Genomic DNA, 11,082 nt, shown 5'->3' on the forward strand with positions numbered 1-11,082 from the left:
GTACGTACGTACGTACGTACGTACGTTACGTACGTACGTACGTTACGTACGTACGTACGTTACGTACGTACGTACGTTACGTACGTACGTACGTTACGTACGTACGTACGTTACGTACGTACGTACGTTACGTACGTACGTACGTTACGTACGTACGTACGTTACGTACGTACGTACGTTACGTACGTACGTACGTTACGTACGTACGTACGTTACGTACGTACGTACGTTACGTACGTACGTACGTTACGTACGTACGTACGTTACGTACGTACGTACGTTACGTACGTACGTACGTACGTTACGTACAGACCATGGGCTAAAAACCACTTTTTTGGAATCAGGGGACCCCAAAACGGATATTTCCACCCATTTCCCGATTTTGAAAATTTGGACCGATTGCAATACTTTCTCATTACCTTGTATAGGTTCCCTATACGTAAGGGTAATAGAAAGTAAAAAGACGAATGCTTGTAGTACCAAAGAACAAGTACCTAACAGCCCCAATAGGTAAGTCAAAAAGTAATTTATTGCTGTGGTCATCCGTAAGTATCATTTCTTATTAATTGTTTTATGGAATCTTAATAAACTTCTTCACACTTTGAGAATGTCATGATTTATTATATCAGTTGCATTTACTTCTGTTTCTAGGTACCTTTTACCTGTTGCTGCTGAAAGTGGTTTTTTTTTCTTCTGGTACTTAGTCTTATTATTTCGATTAAGTATTTTCAACATTTCATATTTTTCATCATGTCTAAAAGCGTTTATTATTTCTTCTAAAGATTTTTTTTTTTTTTTTTTGCAATATTCATAATAAAATATCTAGTCTACATAGTGATTTCAGAGACTTGATTATTATTTATGTTCGAAAGTTTACATTTTAGTATTCTTTGAATGTGGAGAAAATATGTACCCAGTCGAGCTATTTTTAATGCCCATGCTCAACACCTATTACCAGCAATCAGGCAATTGTGTAAACAGAGGTGGTATGACTGTACAGTTTCCAGATTGTTGTACCTATTCCATGTTTATGTCGCTCTATAAGTTTCAATATTCCAACAATAATAGCATCATTAAACTGCTTTGTTTCCCCAGTTTTGTATTTGGTGAATTTCCACCAAGATATATCTACAAATGAAAGACTGTAAAGAGCGTAAGGATAATAATAAAATGGAACTACCCGCCTATATGGCAATTTTGGCACATCCACACTAATATGCACTCAGTTTATGGTATGGTAATTTTGGCACCTCCACTAATATGCACCCAGGTATCTACAAATGAAAGACTGTAAAGAGCGTAAAGATAATAATAAAATGGAACTACCTGCCTATATGGCAATTTTGGCACATCCACACTAATATGCACTCAGTTTATGGTATGGTAATTTTGGCACCTCCACTAATATGCACCCACAGCTTATAATAACGTGTGGTAATTTTGGCATCTCCACTAATATGTAAGTATGCACCCAAGATATGGTGTGGTAACTTTAGCACATCCACTAATATGTACTAATATTGTGTGAATCTACCCTGTAAGTTTATCTGTGGAAAGGAAGATTATGTGAACGTGACCAAATGGGACCATTAGGTCCGAGCTATAATAAAAAGGCCTATACAGTTTATCTTTACTATTATAAGAAGATAAACTCATATTTTACGATGCTCTATGCACCAAACTGTTCCAGGTTCCAAGATACGTTATTTTGCTAGTATAAACATAGGTTAATAGGATACCCTTGATGGTACTCAATGGACTTTCAAAGCTCTTACCATTTCAGTGTTACTGCATCCTGTCTACCTCAATATTTTCCCAACTTTTAAGACTTTAGCTTTTTACTATACCTAGGTTTATTAATGTACCTATTTCTTTTGTTACTAAAATAAGTATCTATTGGGTAGATTTTACCTTTCTCTTTATGCTAGTTTCATCGTGATATATTTTCGACTGTTCCTTCTTCTATCTTTTATTTTGTCCCTCTTCGTCTTCTCCACTTGACCACAGGGTAGCATACACGAGACTACATAGCCTGATAATAAAAGTACAATCGCACCAGAACAATAGTAAATAGTTATAAAAAACAACATTTTTTCGCTATAAAATCAATTTTCTCAAAAACTATAAAGTTTTTACCATCTACTATCTATGCGCATCCAAAGCAAATCAATTCAGAAAGTTTTAGACATGGCCAAGTTCCAGGCCTTAAAAAGATAGGGTAGGGTTTAACGTCCTGTGTCCAGTCCTCTGAATCTACAATTAGGTGCATGATCTCTTAACATACGTGCAATATGAACTATATTTTCCATTGAAAATAGAGCCAAGTAGGAATCCGAATTGAAGACAAGGACAAGGTTGTCATGGTAAAAAAAACAAAACAAAAAAAACAAAAAAACAAACAAACATTTGATTCTAAGCTATACCTACGTACATTAGTGCTGCTTGAAACCATTCCATCTTCTGTCCAACTTAACGTAACTTAACCGAGGTGACCGGGAGAATTTCCACCATTGTACTAATTACGTAGAGGGAACTATTTTAGTTTCGCCTACCCCCAGACCCTAATTTTCTTTTCACGGGCCTGCTAAAGTTCCATATCTTGCAGCACTAAAAGTTGCGTCTATTCCAACTTTAATGCTGTCTTCTGCCATGGTCTATCATGCTCACTTGATTCTAAGAATTATATAAAAAATATTATGTATTAATTTCACAATTATTGCCAGCATCTTATACCATACTCGTAATTATTATTTATTGCTAGGGAAGTTGGTTTTCCGTGATAAAAGGTTACAAAGGTTTCGCTACCTGTCTTGGGTTCAACTCCAGCCTCTGGAATCAGATGCAGTTCCGGGTATTGATATGCACCCCTCTTCTGCAGCATCTTACTGAGGTCACCTTAAGGTCAAGAAGATGAGCGATTTTGCTTCCTCTGCCTCTTACAGCTCGGTCTATGAGTGACGCCTTTGACAGAGGTTACTCGTACCTGTTTCTTTTTAAATAATAAACAATAAACCATTTATATATTTTAAAGAGGTCGGCATAGGCAGATATTGGTACCTAAATATTTGATGATTTTGTCTGAAAACGTTTATTAATATTGGAATCATGTTCTATTTCTTATTTTATACATTACCAACATTGTTTACAAAATAAATTTAAGTAATTCTGGATTTCTAACACACGCATGTAGGGAGAAATTTATGACCTCATTGTGTTTTTCTCGAGGAATATTTATATTTAATTTTATTGCGTTGGGGTCCATCGAGTTCAAAGCTGAAATATAAACAAATTTGATAATAGGCTTAAACTATTTTCACTGATATTTTTTCATTGGAAACATCGACAATTTTGTGAATTTTGTATTTTTTGTAAGGTTGAATGAAGACTACCCAGTTGACTCCACCAATATTGGTTAGTAGACTTCAGAAAAACTTCTCTTTATTGAAATTTTACCCTCACAACACAAGTCCTCATGAGTCTAGTTCTATTATATTCCTCAATTTCGGTAATAGACAATTGATTTTTTTAGAGAAAAATAAGTTGTAGGAGTAGATATTACTGTCTGCCAGCAAAGATGCAAGTATTTTGAATGTAAAAGAATTTGATGGGAAAATATTTTTTCCAATAAAAATCAGGTTTGATCAATCTCCACCCCTTTCCGATAGAACTTTTCGAATATTTTTTTAAAAATATTAAAATCATTTTATTCCAGAATGAATTTCAATAACCCATTCAGAGCTCAATGAAAACAGGTTTTCTTACAAAAAACACATAATTGACCAAATTAATATGGGTTCGAATCTTTGAAGAATTATTTCTTTTCAAGACCATTGTTTGTCTGTCTAGTCAAAGCTGATCAATAAAAGACTTGCAAATGTATCTCCATACAACAACGTTTTGGGTATTAAAATCATTTTATTCCAGAATGAATTTCAATAACCCATTCAGAGCTCAATGAAAACAGGTTTTCTTACAAAAAACATATAATTGACCAAATTAATATGGGTTCGAATCTTTGAAGAAATATTTCTTTTCAAGACCATTGTTTGTCTGTCTAGTCAAAGCTGATCAATAAAAGACTTGCAAATGTATCTCCATACAACAACGTTTTGCTAAAGCTTATGGGAATTTTTTTCCTAGCAAAACATCAATGATCAGAACTCACCCTCAGTACGGTATGTTATTGAAATTTCAGAGGTAGTTATTCTGCAAGATCTGTCTCGATTTAGATAGGTACATGAATTATGATAGCTCGTAATTCATGATAGCTCGTAATTCAGTTACTTCTTTTTCCACCTTTGAAATTAAGAGCTCAGAAAAGAGGAAATAAATGTAGATACCTATCGTCAACATTGGATCGAGTCGAATCCCTCTCTTATAGGTATTTATTTAAGAAAGTTTCTTGTGCTATTGCCTATTATTTTCAAGTATTGTGATAAATACCTTCATCCAATTTTTACTTTCCTTATCCTATAGGAAGGAAAGTAATGTAATCGGGTCAAAATTTCGATGGTCAGTTTTTAGTGCCAAAACACGCAGCGCATGCGCAATGAAACAAAGTAAACAAAGAATTTCAAAGAAACAACAACTCAACGGTTCTTGTTCTTGATGAGCTTCCCTAGTTAATTTTGCAATTTTCCTGAATTTTGTATCCTGTCTACTTCAATGTTTTTCCAACTTTTAAGTCTTTTAGATTTTCACTATACCTACCTATTTCTCTTGTTCCTAATGTTAGGTGGATTTCACGTTTCTCTTTATGCTATTTTCATCATGATATATTTTCGACTGTTCCTTCTTCTATCTTTTATTTTGTCCCTCTTCGTCTTCTCCACTTGACCACAGGGTAGCATACACGAGACTACATAGCCTGATAATAAAAGTACAATCGCACCAGAACAATAGTAAATAGTTATAAAAAACAACATTTTTTCGCTATAAAATCAATTTTCTCAAAAACTATAAAGTTTTTACCATCTACTATCTATGCGCATCCAAAGCAAATCAATTCAGAAAGTTTTAGACATGGCCAAGTTCCAGGCCTCAAAAAGACAGGGTAGGGTTTAACGTCCTGTGTCCAGTCCTCTGAATCTACAATTAGGTGCATGATCTCTTAACATACGTGCAATATGAACTATATTTTCCATTGAAAATAGAGCCAAGTAGGAATCCGAATTGAAGACAAGGACAAGGTTTAAAAAGATAGGGTAGGGTTTAACGTCCTGTGTCCAGTCCTCTGAATCTATTAGGTGCACGATCTCTTAACATACGTGCAATATGAACTATATTTTCCATTGAAAATAGAGCCAAGTAGGAATCCGAATTGAAGACAAGGACAAGGTTGTCATGGTAAAAAAAACAAAACAAAAAAAACAAAAAAACAAACAAACATTTGATTCTAAGCTATACCTACGTACATTAGTGCTGCTTGAAACCATTCCATCTTCTGTCCAACTTAACGTAACTTAACCGAGGTGACCGGGAGAATTTCCACCATTGTAATAATTACGTAGAGGGAACTATTTTTGGTCCGCCTACCCCCAGACCCTAATTTTATTTTCACGGGCCTGCTAAAGCTCCATATCTTGCAGCACTAAAAGTTGCGTCTATTCCAACTTTAATGCTGTCTTCTGCCATGGTCTATCATGCTCACTTGATTCTAAGACTAATTACGTAGAGGGAACTATTTTAGTTTCGCCTACCCCCAGACCCTAATTTTCTTTTCACGGGCCTGCTAAAGTTCCATATCTTGCAGCACTAAAAGTTGCGTCTATTCCAACTTTAATGCTGTCTTCTGCCATGGTCTATCATGCTCACTTGATTCTAAGAATTATATAAAAAATATTATGTATTAATTTCACAATTATTGCCAGCATCTTATACCATACTCGTAATTATTATTTAATGCTAGTGAAGTTGGTTTTCCGTTTTTTTATTGTTTTCATCTGCATTAAAGTTTGCCTTGAAGAATGTTGTCGACGTACAGGAATTATCTAGATTTCGAGACAATACCCATACAGCACAAAAGTTGGAAATATATGTAATACCATTGTCAAAAGTAATTTCGTATTACAGAAGCAAGAAAAACAATATGTTTTAGACCTAGTTTTGGATACCTAAGTACTCGTACACAATACGAGTACCTATACCTATACCGACCTAATATTTGAGTTGATAAACAAGCTGGGCCCGTCCCTCCGGGAATTTTTTAGCCCGTAGTTTATTCGATCGTAAAGTTAAAGAAAATCAGTACCTATGTGCCTACCTAATTGGTTTAATATTCACTTTATTATTATTATTGATTTTACTTACATATACGAGTACACTTTCCTCATAAGTCGGCACTTACTACCAATAGCTACCTAGCAAAGTATAGATAATTACCACCAATAATAACCAGATAATCTCGAGAGATGGAATTTAGGACAGATCAGGTGTTGGATCGGAGGATTCGATTGGATAAAAGAGAGTACGAGTACACTTTCCTCATAAGTCGGCACTTACAACCAATAGCTACCTAGCAAAGTATAGGTAACTACCACCAATAATAACCAGATAATCTCGAGAGATGGAATTTAGGACAGATCAGGTGTTGGATCGGAGGATTCGATTGGATAAAAGAGAAGGTAACGCCGACTTCAGATAAAATTGGGGAAATGTGTGGCAAAAGCAAGAGAATAAGAATCAGATCATCTTGCCCAGATGATAATCTCAAAAGCCAAGCTCTCCCTCATTATTCCAGAGGAACAAAAAATAAGATAACGCCGACTTCAGATAAAATTGGGGAAATGTGTGGCAATAGCAAGAGAATAAGAATCAGATCATCTTGCCCAGATGATAATCTCAAAAGCCAAGCTCTCCCTCATTATTCCAGAGGAACAAAAAATAATGTCGCACACAAAGCTGATGAGTTTTTATGCTAATTTTTTTCATTCGAACTTAGTATGTGATATATAGGGGTGTCATTTGAGTTTTCTCTGTGACGTACTGATATTTATGACAAAATTATGCATGAAAAATATTTCTCGTTCTTTATGTGTCCTACCCCTTCTCCACATTCTAAATATTACAAATAATTATTTCCTATTGAAACCCAATACCATGTTAAAACTCGGGAAGACACGGAATCCATTTCATCTGCAACGCAAGTATAGGTACTTTGGTAAAGGTAAATGAATCTAGGTGAAATATCGGAAGCAAACGGTAAATATGAGGAGCAGCTTATCCGGAGGACTATTAATAAAGGATTCAAATAATAAAGCATAATCCGTGTAATTACACACAACTTATCATACTAAAAGCTATGGCTCTATCGTAGACGTTTCTTGGGATTTTGTGCTAGTAATTCGCTTCTTGTGTAAATTAGAAAACTTAGTAATGACAGTAGTTGTGTATAATATTGTGACTGTTTGGTTGTGCATAACAAACGGGCCCCTTGGTGTTTCACGGAATCCATTTCATCTGCAACGCAAGTATAGGTACTTCGGTAAAGGTAAATGAATCTCGGTAAAATATCGGAAGCAAACGTTAAATATGAGGAGCAGCTTATCCGGAGGACTATTAATAAAGGATTCAAACATGATCCGTGTAGGTAATTACCAGAGTCCTTCAAACGTCATAATGTCATGATATCATACTAAAACGTCATATTTTAGCTTTTTTGGGGAAAACATCATAAAACACCGACATTTTCTAAAATGTCATAAAAAAAACGTCATATTTTAGGCATTTTGAGCCAAAATTTACGAAAAAGTCCTAAAAAATCTAAAAATATCTTTCTTTTTTTTCCTTAGTAGCGACGATACTTATTGCCTGAGGAGCGCCGATAGTTACTTTGTCGCCCTCTGGTGGCAGGTGTTAGGAAGCGCTTCAGGGTATCTTTCTTTTGTTTACTCTTTGTCTACCTAATTGCTTCCTGTTAAAATTTGATTAAAAATACCTACTCTCGGCTAATCTACTTTTAGTATATTTGGTTATGTGTAGGTATTTTTGAAAAATAAACGTCATATTTGACGAAAATAAGAGTCATATTTCACGAAAAATAAACGTCATAAAGTCAATAGTTGACTTAACAATGACTTATCCAGATGGAAGAAATAAAATTGGTCTGGAACATATTTGAGAAAACTGTGTAGGTAAGCAGATAAGAATTGGAAGATTGGGAAATAATTCTGTAGCTTCCATTATAGTTGACTTAACAATGACTTATCCAGATGGAAGTAATAAAATTGGTCTGGAACATATTTGAGAAAACTGTGTAGGTAAGCAGATAAGAATTGGAAGATTGGGAAATAATTCTGTAGCTTCCAAGACCTTTTGGGCATAACATTTAGATACAATCACAATCACCTACCAATATTCTTCAAAAGTTGATCCTGTATTGTTTGCAAATACTGCGAAATCTGCAAATACTTCTTATTTGCTTTTCAGTTCTTTATACCCATCTGCCCTGCTTGAGAGAAGTACCTGCCTACGTATACTAGTACAAACTATGAATTTTTTTAAGATTGGTAACGGATATTGAGTTTTACTTGTATCATTGTCAAGATATACGTAGTTCTACGTAAGTACAAGTAATCTTTGTATATTTCTTTCTAGTAGGTAATATTATTATCATGTTGATAATTTGTTTTTTATTTCCTCTCGTTTATTACTGTTTATGAAAACGTAAATACCTCCTATCAATATTCTTCAAAACTTGATCCTGTATTGTTTGCAAATACTTCTTATTTGCTTTTCAGTTCTTTATACCCATCTGCCCTGCTTGAGAGAAGTACCTGCCTACGTATACTAGTACAAACTATGAATTTTTTTAAGATTGGTAACGGATATTGAGTTTTACTTGTATCATTGTCAAGATATACGTAGTTCTACGTAAGTACAAGTAATCTTTGATTCTTTCTAGTAGGTAATATTATTATCATGTTGATAATTTGTTTTTTATTTCCTCTCGTTTATTACTGTTTATGAAAACGTAAATACCCAGTTGTATGGAATAAAGCTTCCATAATCCTATTCAATAGTTTATTTTGAAATTATAAACAGAAAAAAATGTGATTTTACGTTTGACTGAGTTTTTATCTACTTTTTTTTTACAATAGTAGAAGGTACCTCAGAAATAACTTTAGTAGAGGTTACCTATAGTATATTACGTACCTACGTAGATATATGCCTACTTGAATTGTCTGGTCTTGGCGCTTACTGGCTTATTTAGGCTGGCTGACCCAAATCCTGAATACTTACTGAGTTCATAGGTTTATTTGATGCTTCATTCAGAAATCGAACCCAATAGCGATCCTTGTAAATGAGAATCTCCAAAACAGCTGCACATGTAAAGATACTAAAACAAACAACATGCTAACCAAATTATTCTTCTTCTTTAATATTTTTTTAAAGAAAAAAGTTATTATTTTTTCTTCTATTTTAGATTTGACGTTTTGACCACATTCATGTCTGACCGTAGTTATGGTACTAGTCCATACACATGATAAATGATCTTTTATTCTTCATGTTGTTATTAAATCTTTAATAACATTCCCATTTCTTACATTATGTAGACAATATATTCTGACGGGCAATGCAATGCTAAAATATTAGTGACAATATAGTTCATTCTTCATTTATTGGAAAGAATTGAAGAATTGATTTTTCATGAACCTCGTATCAACCAAACTAAAGATACTAAAACAAACAACATGCTAACCAAATTATTCTTCTTCTTTAATATTTTTTTAAAGAAAAAAGTTATTATTTTTTCTTCTATTTTAGATTTGACGTTTTGACCACATTCATGTCTGACCGTAGTTATGGTACTAGTCCATACACATGATAAATGATCTTTTATTCTTCATGTTGTTATTAAATCTTTAATAACATTCCCATTTCTTACATTATGTTGTAGGGTTGACGGACAGTTGTGTACTCTTTTTATCCCAGGACGTAGTTTACGTATTTCACATACCTAACTACCAAGGGTATGAATATGAACTTCTGTTGTGATTGTACCTCCTAATCTCAAATCTAAAGTATTATTATGTTACCCTGTTACCTATACTTGGAAGTACTTTTTTTTCTCAGAATTAGGGATATAAAAGAGTTTTTCATGAAGACATATCTCGAATTGGTAACTTGGTTCTCCATAATGATTGCAGAATTTACAGACAATTTTTTGAAGCCTAAAAGGAGTAAGTATCTTGCAATCCGTCTACGCTTCATCTTACTCAAGTTACTAATGACTTGTTCAAATGAAAATAGTAATAATAATACCCACAGGTACCCAGCACACCTCACAACTTCGTCATTAGATCTTATTTGACTCAAGCTTGTTGCTTGATTTAGGAAATTAGGTACCTGATGTGCTTTGACGTTCATTTCTATTCAGGATGAAGACAATATTCTGAGAAATCAAGCGTGCCGGAAGGCGTGCGAACGTCAAGAGTTCGAAGTGAAGCCCGGCCTATTTCGGCCATGAAAGAGAGTTTTCATGGTTAGTCTCAAACAGATCTAGATAGGTATAACTATAAATTTAAGCATATGCATTTTGCGACGGAGTATTTGTTTTCCTTCGGATATTGCCAAACTGTTATTTTCGGAGCTTGGATTCGCAGCATTTCAAACCCGCAGCTAATTCTTATGCAAATAACCGTCATGAATCACAGCATAGTTTGCAACTTCACTAGATCACTTGATATTGTATTTCAATCCCTGATGCATAGACTCTCATCCCGATTTCTAATGTATTAATCAAAACCCCAGCCATCATTTTTCATCTCATTATTTTCAACTCTTTCAATAATAATAAAAATTATATCTATAAAAAAAAAAAAATCTGTTATTTAACAAACGAAATGTATGACTGCTCTCATTTGAATAATTTTTCCCATTATTTCCTACTTAATATTAAATTTTATTCTTTTTCCATTATTTTATTTGTCTCTTGATGTTTTTCTGTATGTTAAAGTCCTCCACGTATTTATTTTAATGATTTAAATCACTAGCACCTATTCGCTGCTTTCCCGTTTTCTTTCTAGATCACAGGCAACTGGTACAAGTGATTTCCAAATCGATTTCTGGGATGAAATTATT

This window comes from Diaphorina citri, unplaced genomic scaffold, assembly GCF_000475195.1.
Source record: "Diaphorina citri unplaced genomic scaffold, Diaci psyllid genome assembly version 1.1 scaffold438, whole genome shotgun sequence".
NCBI classification, from domain to species: domain Eukaryota; kingdom Metazoa; phylum Arthropoda; class Insecta; order Hemiptera; family Psyllidae; genus Diaphorina; species Diaphorina citri.